Below are 8,898 nucleotides of genomic sequence, written 5' to 3' on the forward strand. Positions count from 1 at the left end.
GTGGGAGATCTGGTTCAATCGCATTACCTCCCTAACTAGAGGGTCAAATGTTTGAACAAATTCCTGTTTGTCAAGTAAGATATTAAATGGGGAACACAAATGTTTAAGTATATGAATACCTTTCAGCTTCCACCAAGAAAACATTTGTGGCTCAAGGCCTGGCGGGAACATGGGGTTTTGTAATATAGCTGTCAGGGGAGAAGGGCTTGATTGTAAGTTATATTTAAACCGGACTTTCCTCCAAAGAAGCAACGAGTGGACTGTAAAAGGAGCCACATTCATTAACCCCCATGAAAGTCGGTCTGTGGTCCACATTAGGCCTGATAAAGAGAATGGTTTGGAGAGAAATGATTCCAGAATAACCCATCTCGGACTATTGGGATATGAACACGCACTTATTAATGGAGCAATCTGTGCCGACTTGTAATAAAGTGTAAAATTAGGGAGGGATAAACCCCCTTCTTTTCTGTGACGGAACATACGTTTTTGCACAATTCTGGGTTGCTTTCCTGGCCAGAGAAACTTAGACATCATAGAGTGTAAATGAGTGATCGTTCTGGCTGGTACCATAATTGGGAGGGACCTAAATAGATATAAGAAGCGAGGCAGTGACACCATTTTTAATGCATGTATTCTGCCGAGCCAGGGTAACTTTGAGGAAGCCCATCTATCCAGGTCCCTCTGGAAGTTTTGGATCAGTGGAGTGTAATTCCACCTAAACAGAGGTGACCTGTTGGCTGTTAAGTTGATACCCAGATATGTTAGATAATGTTCTTTGTGTATAAACCCAAAATGGGAGGCTATATTAGTTTGCTCTTAGGAAAATTTACAAATAATGCTTTGGATTTATCAATGTTAATCTTCAACCCTGAGATCTTCTCAAATTTGTGAAGGAGGGAAAACAAGTGAGGGAGTGTAGTGTGGGGACTTATTAATGTTAGCAGGAGATCATCCGCAAAGAGGCTGACTTTATATTGGTCTCCCATATTCTCAGGGCCCAGGATATTCTGATCTCTCCTTATTGATTCCACAATGGGTTCCATTACAAGTGCAAAAAGATCCGGAGATAGAGGACAGCCCTGCCTGGTACCCTCTGAATATTAATTGGAGGGGGGTGTGGTGACGGGAGTTTTACATAAGCGATAGGGCTATCATGTAACAATTGGAGGCACTTTATAAGTTTAGGGGAGAATCCGACTTCCGATAGAACCGTAAAGAGATATGTCCAGGACGCCGAATCGAAAGCCCTCTCAGTATCTAATGCAAGCAGGAGAAGTCGCTTTCGCTGTAGGTTAGTTGTATGAATAATATTTAACGCTCTCCTAATATTATCTGGGGCCTGTCGCGCTGGTATAAAACCAACCTGATCCCGATGGATGAGGTGAGGGAGGATTTTATTGGTCCTGTTAGTCACAATGGATGTAAAGATTTTGAAGTCAATGTATAAGAGGGATATAGGTCTATAATTTGTGGTGAGATGATCTTTCTTAGGATTAGGGATTACGGTTACATGCGCCACGTAGAGCTCAGGGGGCAGCTGTGAGCCATTTAGTAGTGAATTACAGAGGTTTTTATATGTGGTGTCAGCACATCGCTGCATTTTTTATAATATATTGCTGTAAGACCATCCGGCCCCGGGGCCTTTCCTCTTTTTAGTTTTTTGATTGTTGAAACTATTTCCTCCTCAGAGATGTGTAAATGGAGTTGTTGTGCCGCGGACTCAGTCAGGTTAGGTAGATGTAGTGTGTGAAGGAATGACTCCAGTAGTGAGGGGGGGTGATTGTGGGGGCGAATACAAACTCTGGGAGTATTCATTATAAGTGCTATACATGACATCGGGGTGGGCTGAGGTCTGACCCTTAGGGTCTTTTATAGAGGAGATTATATGCAGTGACTCTCTCATTCTGAGCTTACGAGCGGCATCTTATTAGGCTTATTGGCATGGTGATAAAACGCGGCTTTACTCCAAGTTAGCGCCTCTCCGTTCTGGTGGTGAGAATGGCGTCTAATTGTCATTTCATATCTTGTATTTGTGTAGATAAGTATAGGGGTGAAGAGCGCTGATTGGCCAATTCTCACTCCTGCAGTTTCTCCTCCAGTCTGGGCTGTAATTCAGACCTTTCTTCTTCCTGTCGGCCGATAACTTAATCACAGAACCGGGAATAGATTTTCTGTGCGCGAGTCACATTGCTCCAAGTGAGGCCTCCTCCGCTGTGTGAGTTTAGGGGAAATTTGTTATATCTTCTCTTATAGCGGTTACATTAGAGATTTGGGCATTTTAGCTCCTGGTGTGGAGTCGATAGCACAATCATATGCCGCCATATAGTAGACGGCCGGTAACTGGTGAGAATTCCCTCATGTGTGGGGTCTATTTCCCTCCAGAGATATCACACGTTACATTCCACACATAACACTGTGTAGAGAAGGCGGCGCGGGGTAATTGTGCCAGTAGTGAGGGGCAAATAATGGCGGGAATGTCACTGACTGAGGAGAAGTCTCCATGGAGGTCTGCACTCCGGAGATCATGTGACCCCTGACTCCTCCCCTCCTGTGACCTCATCACAGGTCCTGTGCACAGAGCAGCCATATATGTGGAGTGCGGCTCTGCAGGTTAGTGATGGGCAGTCCGGCTCTTCTGGCTCCTTTTCCCACTTTTCTCCCTCCTGTCCCTTCACTATAAAGCCTGGGCCTCATTATACAGCTGTACAGGGGTCTAGTGAAGGCTTTTTAGCCCTTTCCTCAGACTGTAGCTCCTGGGCACAGGCCCTCACTCCTGTCCCTTCACTATGAAGCCTGGGCCTCATTATACAGCTGTACAGGGGTCTAGTGAAGGCTTTTTAGCTCTTTTCTCAGACTGTAGCCCCTGAGCACAGGCCCTCACTCCTGTCCCTTCACTATAAAGCCCGGGCCTCATTATACAGCTGTACAGGGGTCTAGTGAAGGCTTTTTAGCCCTTTCCTCAGACTGTAGCTCCTGGACACAGGCCCTCACTCCTGTCCCTTCACTATAAAGCCTGGGCCTCATTATACAGCTGTACAGGGGTCTAGTGAAGGCTTTTTAGCCCTTTCCTCAGACTGTAGCTCCTGGGAACAGGCCCTCACTCCTGTCCCTTCACTATAAAGCCTGGGCCTCATTATACAGCTGTACAGGGGTCTAGTGAAGGCTTTTTAGCCCTTTCCTCAGACTGTAGCTCCTGGGAACAGGCCCTCACTCCTGTCCCTTCACTATAAAGCCTGGGCCTCATTATACAGCTGTACAGGGGTCTAGTGAAGGCTTTTTAGCCCTTTCCTCAGACTGTAGCTCCTGGGAACAGGCCCTCACTCCTGTCCCTTCACTATAAAGCCTGGGCCTCATTATACAGCTGTACAGGGGTCTAGTGAAGGCTTTTTAGCCCTTTCCTCAGACTGTAGCTCCTGGGCACAGGCCCTCACTCCTGTCCCTTCTCTATAAAGCCTGGGCCTCATTATACAGCACAATTTGGGAATCAAAATTTTTTTTAGTTAGGAAATTATAAGGGTTAAAAGTTGACCAGCGATTTCTCATTTTTACAACACCATTTTAATTTTACGGCCCACATCACATTTGAAGCCACTCTGAGGGGTCTATATGATAGAAAATACCCAAAAGTGACACCATTCTAAAAACTGCACCCCTCAAGGTGCTCAAAACCACATTCAAGAAGTTTATTAACCCTTCAGGTGCGTCACAGGAATTTATTGAATATTTAAAAAAAAAAAGAACATTTAACTTTTTTTCACAAAAAAAATACTTCAGGTCCATTTTTTTTATTTTACCAAAGGTAACAGGAGAAATTGGACTGCAAAAGTTATTGTGCAATTTGTCCTGAGTACGCTGATACCTGATATGTGGGAAGGAACCAGTGTTTCGACGCATGGCAGAGCTCAGAAGGGAAGGAGCGCCATTTGACTTTTACAGTGCAAAATTGGCTGGAATTGAGATCGGACGTCATGTCACGTTTGGAGAGCCCCTGATGTACCTAAACAGAGGAAACCCCCCACAAGTGACCCCATTTTGGAAACTACACCCGCCAAGAAGCGTATCTATGTGGTGAGCACTTTGAACCCCCAAGGGCTTCACTGAAGTTTATAAAGTACAGCCGTACAATTAATCATATTTTTTCCACAAAAATGATCTTTTTACCCCAATTTTTATTTTCCCAAGAGCAACAGGACCCTAAAAGTTATTGTGCAATTTGTCTTGAGTACGCTGATACCCCATATGTGGGGGTAAACCACTATTTGGGCGCATGGCAGAGCTCGGAAGGGAAGCAGCGCCATTTGACCTTTTTGGCTAGAATTGAGATCGGACGCCATGTTGCATTTGGAGAGCACCTGATGTACCAAAACAGTGGAAACCCCCCTATTCTAACTCCAATCCTAACCCCAACACACCCCTAACCCTAATCTCAGCCCTAACCCTAGCCCTAATGGGAAAATGGAAATATTTTTCTTTTATTTTATTATTTTTCCCTTACTAAGGGGGTGATAACGGGGGGTTTGATTTACTATTTATGGCAGGTTTTTATATTTGGCAGCTGTCACACGCTTAAAGACGCTTTTTATTGTAAAAATTGTTTATGAATCACCACATATTGAGAGTTATAATTTTTCCATATTTTGACACACCGAGTCATGTGAGGTCTTATGTTTTGCGGGACAAGTTGACGTTTTTATTGGTACCATTTTCGGGCACGTGACATTTTTTGATCGCTTTTTATTCCGATTTTTGGGACACAGAATTAACAAAAACCAGCATTTCATGTATTTTTTTTGGGGGGTGCGTTTGCACCGTTCCGCGTGCTGTAAAATTGATAAAGCGGTTTTATTCTTCGGGTCAGTACGGTTACAGCGATACCTCATTTATCTCTTTTTTTATGTTTTGGCGCTTTTATGCACTGAAAACAATTTTATATAAAAAATAATTATTCTGTGAGCTATAACTTTTTAATTTTTTTGCGGATGATGCTGTATGGCAGCTCGTTTTTTGCGGGACAAGATGACGTTTTCAGCGGTACCATGGATATTTATATCCGTCTTTTTGATCGCGCGTTATTGCACTTTTTGTTCGGCGGTATGATGATAAAGCATTATTTTTTGCTTCATTTGTTATTTTTATTTAAGAGGTTCAACAAAGAGGTTAATTAGTGGGACAGTTTTATAGGGCGGATCGTTACGGATGCAGCGTTACCAAATATGTGTACTTTTATTTATTTTTTTTCAAAAAATGAATTTATTAGGGAATATATGTATATATATTTTTTAAATTTATTTAGTGATTTTTTTATAAATTATTTTTAAACTTTTTTTTTTTTTTTTACTTTATTACTTTGTCCCAGGGGGGACATAAATGTCATGTGACAGATCGCTGATCTGTCACATCACAGATCGTTGTGAGAGATCAGCGATCTGTCACAGGCAGTGCTGCAGTCTTCCTCATGCTGGTGCTTTGCAGGCATGAGGAAGCCGCCTCCCTGCAGGCCCCCGAAGGTCCCCGCTGCCATTTTGGATTCGGGGACCTGCAGGGAAGGAGCCCCACGCAGCAGTGCTGCACATCGCGCTGCTGTGGGGGTCTCAGGGAAGCACGGAGGGAGCCTCCTCCCTGCCGATGCTTCCCTAAACCCCCGATACACTGCGATCGTGTTTGATCGCAGTGTGCCAGGAGTTAACGTGTCGGGGCAGTTCGTGACCGCCCCTGACACATAGTGTTGGGTGTCAGCTGTGATAATCAGCTGACACCCGGCCTCGATCAGCTGCGTTCCCCCCGTGAGTGCAGCTGATCGCGCTAGACGTACTATCCCGTCCTTGGGACTTAGGTCCCAGGTCACATGGACGGAATAGTACGTCTAATGTAGGAAAGGTGTTAATATCGGCTTTTTCTGGAGTTTTTCTTGTAATATGGGAAAGCCTAAGGCAGAAATAAACCCCATAAATCACTGTACATGGAGACTTTGGGATCAGATCATTTCTGTCCGTTGTGTTTGTGGAAACTAAAATTTTTTTCTAAAAGCCTCAAACTTCTGTGTGTGACTCAGAGCTGAGATCTAACGTGAGAGAAGATTCCAGTGCGGGGAAGACGGGAAGCCTTCATATAGACGGCCGGTGGGGATGGAGGCAGTGACCGACTCTGGCCAAATCTGTCTCTAGAGCCGTAGTAGAAGATGAAGATGTCATCCTCACCATGAAGGAGTTATTTCTCATGTCGCGTGTAATGAATATCTCCTGCAGTATTGCTAATGCCGATTCCAGTGTCGGTAATGAGACGAGAATTAGCGTTATGGAAGATGAGTCTATGAGGAACGTGTTCAGCTGCCGACTCCGAGGAGGAAACTGCTTGTTGTCTGTGGCCTAAATATATAGGTTTTATTAGTAGATGTCAGGGAAGAAAACTAAACCCTGTAAGATAATAAATCTCCTCATATGTTTCCCTTATTATCTCCAGTAATTGTATTATTACACAGGATTCTTATGATGTTACATCGGATCATCTTCTCATTCAGGTCTCTACAATATCGGATCCTCTCAGTGAAGATCTTCTACAGAAGAGAATTTTCCTGATTTACCCATCAAGGATGGATATGGACAGAGACAAGATGGCGGAGAGGATGTTACACCTCACCCTAGAGATCCTCTTCCATCTCACTGGAGAGGTGAGAGATTCTGATGACGTCACATTACATCATTCTTATCTATGGGAATAATAGATGGACAGAACTGGAGAGGTGAGGACTCTGGAAATGTCTGTAGTGAGATTTATTAATGTCTCTCCATAACTAGGATTACACAGTGGTGAAGAAGACCTCTAGTGATCGCTGTCAGGACCCTGTGTCTGAGGGATGTGGAAGACCCCTGAGCCCAATCACGGGGCCTCCACCTCACCCCCTGATCCATGAGGACATCAATGACCAGAAGATCCTAGAACTCATCTACAAGATGATTGAGCTGCTGACTGGAGAGGTGACACTGCTGAGAATGCTGGGACATTATACAGTAACACTATGAAGGGATCGGGGGGATGACGGTATCATTGTATGTGTCAGGTTTCTATAAGGTGTCAGGATGTCGCTGTCTATTTCTCCATGGAGCAGTGGGAGTATTTAGCAGGACACAGAGATCTGTACAAGGACATCATAATGGAGATTCCCCAGCCCTTCACATCTCCAGGTAATAGACAGGACTAAATACACACGGCCTATAATTATCTGTATGTAGAGAATGAATTCAGTCCCTGTATGTGTTTCCTCCAGATCTATCCAGTAAGAGGACAACACCAGAGAGATGTCCCCGTCCTCTTCTTCCACAGGACTGTAACCAAGAAGATCCCAGTGCTCCTCAGGATCATCAGGTAGATGTAGAGAAGGTGTCAGGAGATCTCCCCTATGATGTGTAGACGGCTGTGAAGGTCTTGTGCTCAGTCTTGTTTTATCCACCAGTATTATATGTTTTATACTTGTGTAATGAGAACGGTGGAGATGGCAGGATTAGAGCTGATCATAGATGGGACTTCTCCATCTGTCTGTGACTTTTACAATATTTGTTTCAGGGTGAAGATCTGACCCATATTAATACTACAGAGACATATGTGAGGGGTGATGAGTGGTGTAAAGAGGAGATTCCCACATATGACTACCCAGGTGAGTGGTAACCACTGAATGCAGAGAAGTCACAGATTCCTCTCAGTCACCGGCTGTGGCTGCTTTATCGGTGGTGTAGTCCGGCCATATTACCATGATCACCATTTTGCCTCTAGACCACAACCTTCTCCTCCAACCAAAACTGTTCAAATGACTTTGGGCATTGAAAGCCCTTTTCTATAGAACTTACAGCCAATTACATTGTTTTTGATCCTAAGGAATTCAGATTACTGCACAGTCTCTCCTGAAATGGGGAGCAATATTATTTTCTCTAATCTTCTGCTCAGGATCCATAGTAGCTCCAAGGGTCCACCATAAATGAGGGCAACTCTGGTTTACTGTTGTGTAATCTGTATTTGTAGTTTTCAGTTAATGAGATTCTCGTGCTCTGGGGCGGGGCTGTGGGCGGGGCTTTATGTGGTGCTCTGATTACATATTCCTCTGTATTGGCTCATGACAGGTCGCTGATCCCTCACTGACCTGCCCCCATTATTACATAATGCATATAATAGCATTGATATTATTGTTGATAATGCCTATAATATTGTGGCTATTGTGAGGCTTAGAAAAAAATTACATCCAGCACAATGTCACCGGTGATGGCGGCGCCTGCGCAGCAGCATCTATATCAACTATATCAAATTTTATTGTTAGGAAGTTATAAGGGTTAAAAGTTGACCAGCGATTTCTCATTTTTACAACAAAATTTACAAAACCATTTTTTAGAGACCACATCACATTTGAAGTGAGTTTGGGGGTCAATATGACAGAAAATACACAAAAGTGACACCATTCTAAAGAGTGCACCCGTCAAGGAGCTCAAAACCACATTCAAGAAGTTTATTAACCCTTCAGGTGCTTCACAGGAATGAATGGAATGTGGAAGGAAAAAATAAACATTTACTTTTCTTTCACAAAAATTTTCACTTAGACCTAATTATTTTTTACTTTCGCCAGGGTAACAGGAGAAAATGGACGATACATTTTGTTTTGCAATTTCTCCTGAGCATGCTGATACCCCATATGTGGGGGAAATCTGTTGTTAGGGCACGGCAGGGCTTGGAAGGGAAGGAGCGCCATTTGACTTTTTGAATGTAAAATATGCTGGAATAATTAGCGGTTGCCATGTCGTGTTTGTCGAGCCCCTGATGTGCCTAAACAGTAGAAACTCCCAAAAAGGGACCCCATTTTTTAAACTAGACCCCTTAGGGAACTTATCCAGATGTATATTGAGCACCTTGAACCCA

The 8,898-nt window shown here is 43.8% G+C and overlaps 1 long non-coding RNA gene across 2 annotated transcripts; it reads left to right on the top strand.

Annotated features, from left to right (window-relative positions):
• The first annotated feature begins 2,530 nt into the window (after positions 1–2,530).
• Positions 2,531–6,636, top strand: LOC141101524 (uncharacterized). Of its 2 annotated transcripts, none has more exons than XR_012234995.1 (3): positions 2,531–2,610; positions 3,800–4,068; positions 6,518–6,636. It is a non-coding gene; the product is annotated as an uncharacterized lncRNA (long non-coding RNA). The 2 variants fall into 2 exon arrangements; XR_012234994.1 differs by lacking the exon at positions 2,531–2,610 and adding an exon at positions 3,349–3,698.
• Positions 6,637–8,898: the final 2,262 nt, after the last annotated feature.

This window comes from Dendrobates tinctorius, unplaced genomic scaffold (genome assembly GCF_039654945.1).
Source record: "Dendrobates tinctorius isolate UK_male_01 unplaced genomic scaffold, ASM3965494v1 ptg000119l, whole genome shotgun sequence".
NCBI lineage: Eukaryota > Metazoa > Chordata > Amphibia > Anura > Dendrobatidae > Dendrobates > Dendrobates tinctorius.